Genomic DNA, 13,290 nt, shown 5'->3' with positions numbered 1-13,290 from the left:
AAAATTTTGGAAAACTATTTGTCTGTGATTGCCCCATTTCCATTATATACATATGCAGATGTGTAATTATAGCAATTCAAAACCAGTCTGTATAGTGCAGTCTTAAATACAAGACAGGTTTTAATTGGAAATAGAAATACAGGTATTGCAGGTTTGCAAAATATCTTTTGTTTTTGTGTGTTGCTGCTTTTTGGAGTCACAATAAAACCTGACTTTCAAAGTTATTTAATTTATACAGAAACCAATCTTTCTGGAAGCAATATGTAGAATAGGAATTGCAACCTACTGGAGGTGATTTTTTTCATATCTGAAAATGAAAAGGCAGTAAATCTTTCCAGAACTGTGTGGAGATTGAAATGGTCTCCACTCATGCTCACAGCACCTGGAAAGTGCATGGGCATTTTTTTCTTTTAAATTCTTCCAAATTTGTATCAGAATTTATTTCAACAGTTCAAGTGGAGGAAAAAAAGTTTAAAAATTAAAGTTATTTCAGTTTAATAGGTTTTAAAAGAGAATGATTTTTAGTTCTTCCCAATATGATAAACAAATACAAATAAAGATGTTAAGTTTAAATAAAATCACATGGAAAATTTGAAGTAGTATTACAGTTTTCTTTCTGGGGTGGGTTGTTGTGTTAGTTTTTTTTTTTTTTCTTTTCCTCCTCCTTCTAACAGTAAACACAGATAACCAGTCCTTTTCATTTTCATTTTTCTGTGTAATGGATTTTTGTTTTCTAAACTTCGGAGAAGAAAAACACAACAAAAAGGGGGGAAAAGCTATGAAGCTTTAACAGTGACATTTCAAAATCTGTCAGTTTTGGTCTTGATGTTTTCTCTCGTTGCTCTTGAGCCGTGAATGTTCCCACAGGCTTGGGCTCTTACACTCTTGAGCTTTGCTGGAGCTGAGGAGAAGGACGTGTGTCTAGGCAGGGACTTCACTTCCCAGTGCTGAATAGAAGGGGAGTTACTGTTTTCTGTAGCCATGTGTGGGACTATCAGCAGACAAACCCAGACTGAATATTTGAGTGTGATTTAATGGGTCGATATATGACTCAGTTTGGGGAAGAATAGAAAAATTTGTTGAATCAAAACAAAAATATGCTTAAGTTCCATAACAAAGGTATTGATAATCAGCAAGAACATAGGTACTATTGTTTTACTGTATGGAAACAACAGTAAAATGTTTTGGTTTGTGTCATTACATTGATGAGAAAATACTCTTTACCAATTGGCATATTTTTCAGGCTTCCTGCACAGAAAACACTATCTTTCTAAGAAAGGAATATATACTCTCTGGAGATTGATTAAATATTGGGTGCTTTGAAGATTGCCCAAAAAGCATGGAAAATAAACAGCAAACTTGGACTTTCTGAATACCAGACTGAATCATGTTTGAAATGTCCGTGTGCGGTTGCTGGAAATTTTTGGAATACCTTTCATTTCAACTTTTGAGAAGAGGCATTTCTTGAGGTAAGGTTTACCAAAACCAGCCATACAAATGTGATTCAAGATAGATACACGCCCAGGTTTGGTTAGTTAAACTCCTGCATACGTGAGGAAAGGAATCTACAAATGTGAACAGAATTTTCTTTGTCATAGGGCTGGAGTTCACCTCCCTTATCTTCATTTACCTAAAAGCAGGTGTCTAGTCTAAGGCAGTCAGCCAGCACAGTGCTCCTGGGAAAGGAGACCTTCTTCATAGAAGGCAAACATAGGATACAAGAAATCGCCATCTTGAAGTATCTTATTCAGTTGGTTACAGAGGTACACGAGGTGGCTGGCCTTTAACCGATACCTAATTGCCAGATGGTTCTTGAATCTCTCTCCAGGTATTGAATATATCTTAGATGTATTTCTTCTGGACAGCACTAGTGAAATCCACCTTCCTAGCTTGAGGTCGTATACATTCAGATAGTTTTAAGACATACATATTTCAGAGACGCAAAATCCATGTAAAAGATTAGTGCATGTGTTTTCCATGTAATACATAATTATTAAATTATAATGCATAGTTATAAAATAATAAGTAGTTTATAAATAATGCATGGATGCTAACACAGCAGGAGAAACTTAATTCGTGCCTATTCCTTCACCTGCTTTTTAAACTATTTTGTTGTAATAATCCATTTTACTCCTTTCCATATAATTATATTGAAATTGTTTTCTGAATCATTCAGGCTTCTTTTCTAGAAATCTCAGCTGTTCACAGTCCTTTCTGAGGCAAGGTTCCTTCAGTTCCTGGCCATCTATTGAAGGACTTGGCCAGAACTTCTCCACAGTCAGACAATACAGGGTTTTTTAAGGCACTGAATTGTTAAGCTAATCACTGACCTTAACAGCAAGTTTGAGCCTGACAGGGCCTCCTGTTAGCATCATTCATGTTCTTTGTCCAATATATCACCCTCAGAACTCTTATTAGAAAACAGAATTTTACATCTTTAAGCTGCTGTGTTCAGAATATTAATGTAATAAAGTGTAAATATTTCAATGTGTGAATAAAATATATTAGGCTTTGACTGCAAATGATTGAAGATGTTATTGACGCTTCTTACTTTATATTAAAATTCCCCTTTACTGCAGATAGATGAATATACATGTGTTTATTGATGATCTAGGCCAATATACAGGGTGTATCAAAAAGATGGACCCAATTTCAAAACATAATGGTTTCAAACTGGGTCCATCTTTTTGAAACACCCTGTAGATGGAGTAGACTTTCTAAAGTACTTTTTAAAAAAACATATTATTTCTATTGTCTATTCTCTATTTTTAGATATTTCTAGAGATATTTTTACTGAAGTGTTATTGTATACTCAGTATTGGTTTCATCCCAAATTTATACATACCCCAGTCTTTCTCCTGTGTCTAACCAGAGGTAATCCATGATTCTTCTTGCTGCCTTAGTTGATTTTTACTTGTTTAACACATTTTTTTGTTTCGCTTTTCTATTCATAAAGCTTTTATCATTTTTCTGAAATCCTTTAGTCTTCTAGAATATTTTTTAGCTTAAGGAGTAATCTTTGTTCTCTGTAAGTTGCCGTTACGGTAGCTTTGATTTAGATATTGATACTGTGACCTCTAATGTTCTGTAGTGTACTGAACTTCTTCCTAGTAGTTTGCAAATACCTTGTCTCAATGAATCATGGTTAAATAAACAGATTAAATCACAAAATATTTCAACAGTAGGTACATGGGTTTTTTGTTTATTTTGGTTTGGTTCTATAAATACATATATCTGTCTTCAGTGGCTTCTACCTAATTCAGTCACATGGAAATGAAGAACTGTAGTTGTGCTGTGCATACTCAGAATTGCTATAAAATTAAACTTAATGGAATGTATCTGCTTCTGAAATTCTGGGTTCCAGTGTGACAAAGGAGTACTTATTCCCTCAGTAAACATCATCCCATGCAGAGAGCTTTCCCCTTAGAGCTCTTGTGTGTTGACTTAAGTTTTGTTACAAGTCTCTCTGGAGAGGACTGACACTGAGGTTGCTGACAGAAGAACTCTGCAGATAGCTCGAGGGGATTTCTGCGTTGCTTCAGCTGCAGCTGTGATCAGGTTTTCCAAGTTCTCCTTGAAGATGGGCTGTAACAGTTTGAAAGGCAAACGTTTCTGGAAACTTCTGCAGAAGAGACACAAGGACAGGGGAAACACACACCAGACAAACACCCTGTCCTCCCCCCGGCCCCGCCAAGAAATCTCCAACAGCTAATGACTTGTGTAGAGGACAAAAGGACCTTCGCTGAAAAATACTGTAAGGTGATATTTTCTGTTGTTAATTGCATGTGTGTTCTGGGATAGCGCTGTCACTGCAGCAGGAGAAGTATGGCCAGCTGTGCTTTCTGTTGAGAAAGTTCGACAGCAAAACCAGAAAAAATAAGGGATTTGGAAAAATATTTTTAAAGATCGCTCAGCTCTGTGTACAACTGACAGGTCCTGAGTTAAGTGGGACTCCTTCATGCAGAAATGTTAGTTCAGTGCTTACGTCTTAAGGAATTTTAAATTATTTTGAAATGCCTGCTGAAAATGCCAATTTAAAAAAAAAAAAAAATTACATTTTATATAGCTGTCAAATCAATTTAAAATGATCTTATTTTATGGTCTTACCCTAAACTCATTGGATACAGGTTCATAGCTTTTTTTCTGGAAATGACTTCAAAGATTTCTGTTCTTTCTCTCTCCTCCCCTCCCCCCAGCTTGTTATTGAATGATACAATAATGTCTTGTATTGGGTAACTTAGGTTCTCTGAGAGGCTTTATTGCGCGATGACTCAGATCATCCATAATCCCCAGATTATCAATCATAGTACAAATGACTAGGCCTGAGAAAAGTTATTACCAGCTAAGCAAATGAGCTTTATCATCTAAAGCTACTGAACTACTAGAGTAACCTTATGCATGACAAGCCCCAAGTTATGATTATTAACTTCAGTGTTAGGTAGATGCATGCCAAGCCAAAATTAACCACAATTTAAGGAGGAAATGCTTAAACCTAGGTCCTAATGTAATGTTAGTTTAGCTGTTGCTAATGTAGTTGGCATGTCTAGGTTATGCTGGTTGATACTAGCTCCTCCTTACAGTCAGTTCTAGTCTAGGAAATCCATGTTGTGATCTGAAGAACAGATAGAACTCTTTACTGCTCTTATCATGCCAAAATGATTCACAAACACACATCTCCCATGATAAGGAGTGATTTTTCCCTTACAGTCTAGTTCCCTTACAATCTAGTTGAAATTCAGGACTGCTCTTACTGGGCAGTCTCCTGTCCAACTCACCCTAAGTGAGACTATTATTTTTGTAACCTGTTAGCAACTGATAGTGAAATGGAGATGCTGGCTTTTCTCTGCTTTCAGTTGGGCCATGCAGAAGATCTTCCCTGACTTTACAGACAAGGAAGATGAGGAGAACCTGCTGCGGCCACAGAGAGTTTGGATGGGGATATTTGGAGGAAAGAGATCGGGTGTCAGTAGAGAGGAAAACCCAGTTGTAAGTAATAGGTGAAGAGGTGATGAACTGAGTAGTTAAAGATGGAAACTCTGCAGAAACACAAAGAACAGGAACAGAAAAGCAATTATACAAAGCAGTTTTTTTATAAGGAAATAGAACTGGGCCTATGCCCACCATAAAATCTGATTTTCTTGAGCCCAGAGTATAACCAAAGATTCTCAGATGTCTCCATGTCTCTGCTTGTTACCAAATTGCTGGGAAGGCCAGTGATAGTCCCATGGAACTCTGGTTTTCATCTGTATTAGCAAAAGTATGAGATATCATTCCATAGTCATAGAAAACTGCAGTAGAAAACTGTGAGGGATTCAGATTTCAGCACTGCTTATTACTTACATCAGTGACTTAGATCAGGCCACATAAAGGAATTTGTTTCGCTTTGTTTTCCCCCCTAAAAGTTTGAAAGCAATTTTGCTTGTAAATATTTTGGATATATATATCCTGGTGTCATCCCACGCATTTTATAATCCTATAAACATTTGAGTTCCCAAGAAAGTACCATTCTACTTTAAAACAATATGTCAGTTTCTCCTAAAGTGCCTGAACTTGTTATTCTGTGTAGTTTGTTTTTGTCACAGTGTTAACAAATTTCCCTTTTGAGAGAAGAGGAGGAAAACAAAACTACTTCAGGGAGGTGGGAGCCATCTGCCTCTGTTCTGAAGAACACCAAGGAGATTTCACCCCTTTTCTGTTTTTTTACCCAATGACAGATTGTGCTAAGTCAGTAATTTAAGAAATGCCAGTGTTTCTGATTCAAAAACCTTTCTGAAAATTGACTGAGTGAATATCTGCTGGCCCATTTTATTTTTGAAAACCTGTTCAGTGGATCTTTACAAAGTAAATGGATGTTTTAGCTGATCAGATATGAATAAAACCCAAACATTTGGGCAGCACATTTTAAAGGCGATACGCACAAATTAATATTGAGATAATTATTGCTAATTACTAGAGGTGGTCAAGAATAGAATTTTATGTTTTGGACGAAAATACTGTATTTCCTGAAGTTTTCCAAAACTGGCTAAAACAACGTATTTTACAGAATGAAATAAAACCAGGAATTGCTCGAAATCTTTCAGCTCAATACACAAAAATATTTCTAATTTGTTTAGTACTTTTTAAAATTTTCCAATTTTATTGATCTTTCTAGTCAGTGCGATATTCATATTTATAAATATATTTATTATCAATATGATTTTTCTGTTTGGTATATTTATACTGAAAATTACTTTTTCCATGTTGGAGAAGTTTGCTTAGGTGAGGTGGCTCAGAGCTTTAGTGCAAGGACTTTTCCATGCTTCTTCCTCAATTCCTTTTTTTAAAACGAAGCATTGCTGAAATGAACACATCCTACCGATTTTGTCTTTATTTTAAAATGGCATAGCTCGGTTAAAAGCTACTTATCACAAAACTCCCACAAAACCCTGGAATTCACTGAGAAGTTAGACTTTTTTCTTTTTATCTAACCTGGACCTGTGACCAGATACTTATTTCACAGTGCATAGCAACTGCTTTTTATGATTTGCTGTACTGCATTAATTTGACTTTCTTTCCTATATTTAAAGGACCAGCATTTGAATACATACACTACGGAAGACTGGATGCAACAAAAATTGTTGTCCATTTTGTACGTATCCATGTATGATAGAAAATATATTCTAGACAGTGAATACCATCCATATTGGAATAATGAAGAATTTGGCCATTATCTGTAATGGTACAAAGCTTTCACCCTTCAGATGTTGTTTTAGATTTAGCTGATGTGCAGAAATCTTTCTAATGTTCCATTCCAGTTCATTGCTCCAATTAAAAATTAATTTAGCTGCATCAGAGCATTTCAGGAAGGAATAGGAATGGAATTCGAATCACAATGCAGACAATACATTTTTCAAGTATGTTGTGGTTTAAGCCAAACTAACAATACAACCACAATAGGTGCTCACTAACCCCCCTTCCCACCTCCCCAAACAGGGGATAGAATCAAAAAGGAAGGGAGAAACTTGGATTGAGATAAACAGAGTTTAATAAAATAACAAAACACTAAAATACTAGTACAATTTTTAGTCTATCTGTAGCCATATAATGCAAAGAAAAAAAATTAGCCTGCCTCTTGGCTTGATAGCTGTGCCATTTATTCTCCACTTATTTCACTTTAAAAATTCAGAAACCTTTAGAATTTTTAATGAATCGGAAGCATTAATCTAATGGGGTTTTCTGTGTATCTAAGGCAATCCCTGCTTCCAGACACATAAGATCATATAATCCTGTTCTAGATTTTTAAGGGAGCACAGCTTTTTCTCCTTACCTAATCCTGTGGGAATGCACTTCTAGAACTGTGTTAAAACATCTTCCAGTTTTGCAGGCTAAATTTATTCTTGTTAATAAACATTTGTTATTATTCCCACATTTTTTTTAGCTCACATAGCCATCTTTTCTCTTACGTATTAAGCCTTCTAGCAGACATCCAGGATTCTTTTGTTCTTCCTTTGCTAGTCTCTCCTCGAGCAAGCTTTACGTCCTCTTCTCCCATAATACTTGATTTCTGATAATGCCAGAAGGATTCCACTTCACTTGTTTCAGTATAAGTTCAAATTGAACATGGCTGAACATCATAGTGGTAGTATACTTAATCACTGCACTTATCTTTGCTTTCCCTGATAATTCCAGTTGTTCTGTACAGTTCTACCTGGAAAACTTCTTTTCAATCTTCACTAGTTTTAATACTTGTCAGGGAACTTTTTATTGGAATGTTTGCCTACAGAAGTGTAATTTGAGTTTCTTTAGATCATTTTGAGATACTTGCTTACAAATATGTTTGAAAACAAGTGAAAAGCGTGGCTGCATCTTAAGGACACACAGTCTTTGGTTTCAGTAATTAAGTTCATTTTTTTGGTGGAGAATTCCTAAAAATTCTGCTACCAGAGTTCAAAGTCAGAAAACAAGCATTCATATTCTAAGTGAAAGCTGAGATGGAAGTGAAAGCCAAGCAAAATCTTTTAATGCATCATCACCATCCATAAATATTCTGTAAGCTCAGTTAGACCCTAAGCTCCACCTGTGGAAATTCATTCTACAGTGAGGTGGCATAACTATAATTAAGGATAGAAATTACTGCAATTTGTAATCCAGTTCAGGTCCCCAGTGGGTATAAATCATTGGACATTATAAACTACAGTGAAGCTGTTCTTATTTATTCTTAGTACCTGCCACACAGTTCATAAGCCTGCCAGTACTTTTTGAGAGAAAATAAAACTTGGCTCAGTTTCTCATGGGCTCGTAAGGCTAATGCCATTAAAAATGTATTGTTTTGCCATTGAAGTAAACATGGTACTTGGAATACAAAGCAGAGAGCGCAACAGCCGAGTAGGAGGTTGACATTTGAACAAGATCATTTGTTCTGCTGGGTTCTGTGTTTGTAAATTATGATGTATTACAATGTAAAGTAGGTGGCTAAAGTTATGATTGTGGGATGAATTCTGTACTGCTATTGTCAGAGTAATTATTGATCTGCCAACAAGATTCTGTAACATAGGATATCAACCACTTTTACTGTCTGGAATATCTGCCATTTCTAATCTTCATTTTTGTGTGTTTTGTGTAACCACTAATTCTGTTGTCCTTTGGCTTAGCTGATTTTTTTCTTAATGGTTTAGCATAGCTGCATTTCACAGAGTACATGCAATCTTGCACATTAGATATGCTATACATTTGAAAGAATATATACTACAAAGAGATTATCCTGTGAAAACAGATTTATGACTATTGAACAAAATCAAAGATGAGAGTTGTTGGATGACAGCAGTTTGTACAACCTGTATTCCAAAAGCACAGCCAGAGTCCCTGTATTCTAATTTGTTAGCAGAGCACCCTTTCTTCCCTGTGAGCTTGTCTCCCTCCTTAGGTTTCCATTCAGTTCCTCAAACCCATGCTGCCTCCTTTCCTCCTTTCTGCTGTGTAGGAGCCTGAATCCTTTGTTCCTGGGTGGCAGCAGGAACCATTTGTAAAACCCAGAGCTATGGTGTTTTGGTGTTTGGTTTTGTGTGTGTGTGTGTGCGCGCCTGTGTGTGTGTGCGCGCGCGTGTGGTTTTGGTTTGGTTTTTTTTTTTTGGCCTGTGTTCCTTAAGTGGACACTCAGGAGTAGATGCCCTGCTTGCCCTGGCCTTTGCATGATTCTGCTGAATGTGTTGCATGGGTCTAGTATGCAATATTTTTTCCCAGATTATAACCTCCCTTGTCAAACAGTAATCTCTGATTATGTTTTTTAGGATTCTTAGTTATATTATGAGTAAAAAGATTTATTAAGGAAAAACATTCCAGCAGTCTGTGGGAAAGACCTAACTCAGGGTCTGACCTTAAGAACGTTGTAACCAAAGAGCAGGCTATAAAACCAAGTAAATGCAGGCTCAGAATGACTTCAGTCTCTGATAAATGTGCATGAAAGGATGATTGATCTTCTGCTGTCAAAAGAGAATATATCCAGAAGACCTATATAAAAAAAAAGTCAATGGCAGCAAGAAGCAGGAATACAAGTAAAGCTGGAATAGCTGCTCAATGCATAACAATTCTGTGTATTTAACGTAATTGCCTGTTTTGTAAACGTGGGATTATAACGAAGAAACAGAGCAAGATCTAACAACAGGGAAAGTAAGCCCGTCTGAAATGCAGGATAAGATGTGTTTGGGGAGACTACTGAGGAAAAAAGGACACACAAATCAAAGACAAATGCAATAGGTGTGCTACGTGCAGGTTTTGCACCCAGCAGAATGCTGTGAATGATTAATGGCTTGAAGTTGGGTAGATAGCAAGGACAGGCAGCAGGAACATGAGAGGGAGGACCCCCCCCGCTGGAAAAAAAAATGAAAAAGAGCTCTTGAGAAGAGTCTTTCAGGTATTTTTCTAGAGACTCAGCTTTTCTCTCAAATGAGGTGCATTGTTGCCACTGTAGACTTCAGTTGACAATGAACAAAAACATAAAATGCTGGCAATTAATGTACTCTCACATGGGATGAAAGGATTTGTGGACAAGTGTAGGACCTGACCCTTAATTTGGATTTAAGTGGAATTTTTGTATTTATTTTTAGAAACTTAGTTCCTGACTTCACACTTTTAATTGCAAAAAGAAATTAAAACCTTGAACTGTTAGTCTGATGAAAATTTCAAATTACTTTTTCTATTGAAGTCTGGAAAGAAAAGGGATTGGAGAAAATTCGAAAACAACGGCAAGTTATCATAGCAGTAAAAAAATACTGAAATCAGAGAATAAATAATCACAAAATATGAAAAGAAGCATTTGTATATTGATTTTGCTTTTCAGATGAAGTAATGATATGCTTAGGATTATAGGTCTTGAAACTGAAAAATACAAACCAACTTTCGCTAGGTCAAACAGAGTTCAAACCAATACATTCTTAGCACAGAACCTTCGAAAACTACATGGCATGACAATGCTTTTTAAAAGATACAGTGAGTTCCATATGTTTCCTTGAAATATGCTCCAGCAATGAAAAATAATACATAAATTATTTATATAATTACATTTTTTATCAGGGCATCATAATTTAGCAAATGAGGCTTAGAAGTATCAGAAGGATACAAGAAAGTAAAAGTTGGAGTATCATTTTTTTTTCAGTTCTTGATTAATATTAGCATTTGCTTTTCCCTCACTTAGCTCTTTTGTTTATTCAGTTTATTCTTGGGAATTTGATATGATTGCTGATGGTTATGAAAATTTATTTATTTCTGTTCTAGAACAGAATCTTTTGCTTTTGTTTTGAATATAGCTTGCTTGATTTTTAGAGGATTCACAATCTTAAAGCATAAGTATATCTCTGCACTGAAAAAATCAGAGTGAATTTACTTGAAAATTTTAGGCAATATAAAAAGAACAGCCTGTATCTGAAATATTTTGCAATGAAAAGCTTCTACATGCATACATGTCAGTTACATGAGATTCCAAGATCTGGGTTTCATCTGGTCTTAATGCCTAACAACTATTCCTGAGCCTCAGTTTTAATGACTAAGCAACAGAATAACTATGCACTAAGCCTGGAAAAAAGGTTCTTACATGTGTGTTAAAGGAACAGAAAAGCATCTGTCAGCAGTGCCTCAGAACAGTAATCAAGATATTTACTAGCAGAACTTTTCTCTTCCCAAGGGCTATTGCAAGACTCAGGGGGTTCTAGTTTTCATCAAGTCCAAGGAGATGATCACTTCCTTTGAAGGTTCATCACACAAGTCACTAATACCTCCTTTCCCCCTGAGGGGGAAACCCAAATATAATAATTTCTCATGGTAAATATTTTTCCCTTACCATTCAAATCCCTTAAAATAGCTGAAGAATAAAAGCTTTGCTTTTTGTTTCATGGGAACAGGTACAATATGGACAGCTGCATTGTAAGTTTTTGTGAGAACCCGAAGACTAATTTTAGAGATCAGATAGGTTTCTAATGAAACATGCTAAAATTCACTAAAGGTTCTGGCCTATATGGATTTTATCAAAGTTGAATAAATAAAAAAAGCTAAAGCAAGCATAGTATAAAAGGAAGTTACTTTGAGTGCTTCTTGCTGAAGTGAGATTAAGCTATAGTTACCAAATCAAAGAGTATATACATATAGCAGTGAGTTAATATTGCATTATAATCAGAGCATGATGTTAGTCAAGGCAGCAGGTGAATGCAGCAATTTTCAGACTTTTGTATACAAGGGGAAGATAACATTCCATCTACTTTTAGACAAAAATGGGGAGTTTGATTGGAGGCCATGTTGCCAAATTACTACCTCAAGGCACAGAAAATGGTCACGCTAATCCACCTCAGCTGTGGAAGGTGTCCATACACATGCTCTTACCTCTCAGAAAATGGGGAAGGAAACACACTTGAACTTAAATGATAATGTTACCAAAAAATACCAGAAGACGAGGAAGATGTAGAATAGTAAATTTTAGGGTAACAATTAGTCACAAAGATAGTTATAATAAAGGCAAGTATGATACAAGAATGGATAGATTTAAGGCATTTCCAGGAATGTGGGTGCTTTTTTTAAAAGCTCAACATTAAACATGAAGAACTTACGGATAACATTGGCACAAGAACAAATGGCTATTACCTGGCTACGAATAACTTCAGCCTGCAGATGAAAAAGTCTGACATGTGACAGGGATTTATGGCAGAAGAATATCCTTGGACCTTGTTAGAAAAATAATCAAGAGTTTGATGTTTCCAGGGTTTTTGACTTTTATTCTTTCCATGATAGGTGTTAAACCTAGAGAACAGAAGCAGTGGTTTCTTGGAGAAGTTTTTGTTTGCTGAAAATAACTTATTTTTGTAGTTGTTATCTTAGCTTTTAAAAACATTGAACAAACTGAATGGGCAACACTGCATGGTCTCCACTAGTGTAACTCTGTCACACCAAAATCAAACGAAGTTTATGCTGACATCTTCATAAAAAACTGTACTTCATAGGTTTTTTTTCAATATGGCTGTGTGCCCTCAAATTCCCACCTGATCAGAAAGGAAAGAGCAGTGCCTACTTGTGAGCCTGAGTCAGAAGTTCAGAGCATTAGCCTTCACTTCTCACACAAATCCAAGTGCCAAGCTACACAGAGGCCCAGAACAAAGCCAGCTGGCACCAGACACTTGTTGACCTGAAGACCTGAGCTGGGAACTAGAGAAGCCAGTTCCAGAAATAACCAAAGTATTGGATTTTAAAGGAACTTTGTTGAAAATTAATCAAAACCCAAATGGTGTACTATAAATATTTAATGAAAGGTATACATAAGTAGTATGATTTTATGTTCAATTAGGAAAGAAAGGATAGTTACTGTTGAAATCCTAATAAAACAATGTGAAGAAATACTAAAACGTCACACAATCTATTAGGGCTAAATTACCGTTGTGCTTGATTTTTGCCTGAGAGGGAACGCATGTGTATCTTTTCTGAAGGTACGTTCTTTGTCAAAAATATGAGTGTTCCTGTTATTTATTACTTAGTTGCTAGCATAAAGCTGTCATTTTACAAATCTGTTAAGTGGATGCACTTAATTTATCATCCTGTTTCTGAAGAGGGGAATCTCCTCTTTAACCTTGTTTATACTCTGTGGTTACTTAAGAGTCTGATCGTGTCTTGTCACTGGTTCTAGATCTGTCATGTCTTAAATATCACTATTTTGCTTGATTCTTCTGTGTGTGACTTCTCTTTTTGACCTAAAGCTGAAAACCTTAAGCTTATGAAGCACTCCGCAAAAAGATCTGCATTCTTCCTTTCTATTTCTTACTGACACTATGCAGTAGA

At 36.0% G+C, this 13,290-nt stretch overlaps 2 long non-coding RNA genes across 3 annotated transcripts in view; one reads left to right on the top strand and one right to left on the bottom strand.

The window, feature by feature from the left end:
• LOC139828302 (uncharacterized) overlaps nucleotides 1-2,697 on the top strand; it is a 136,392-nt gene extending 133,695 nt beyond the window's left edge. The window contains exon 6 of the long non-coding RNA XR_011739772.1: nucleotides 1,244-2,697. This is a non-coding gene — a long non-coding RNA (uncharacterized lncRNA). The remainder of the gene's footprint in view (nucleotides 1-1,243) is intronic.
• Nucleotides 2,698-3,164: 467 nt separating this feature from the next.
• Nucleotides 3,165-13,290, bottom strand: part of LOC139828304 (uncharacterized) — a 49,199-nt gene continuing 39,073 nt past the window's right edge. The window contains exon 3 of one of the 2 annotated variants that reach the window (XR_011739775.1): nucleotides 3,165-3,622. This is a non-coding gene — a long non-coding RNA (uncharacterized lncRNA). The remainder of the gene's footprint in view (nucleotides 3,623-13,290) is intronic. The other variant, XR_011739774.1, reaches the window with a different exon arrangement.

This window comes from Patagioenas fasciata, chromosome 6, assembly GCF_037038585.1.
Source record: "Patagioenas fasciata isolate bPatFas1 chromosome 6, bPatFas1.hap1, whole genome shotgun sequence".
Classification (NCBI taxonomy): domain Eukaryota; kingdom Metazoa; phylum Chordata; class Aves; order Columbiformes; family Columbidae; genus Patagioenas; species Patagioenas fasciata.
Note: the sequence above shows the minus strand (reverse complement) of the source record. Positions and strands in the feature narration are given on the sequence as shown.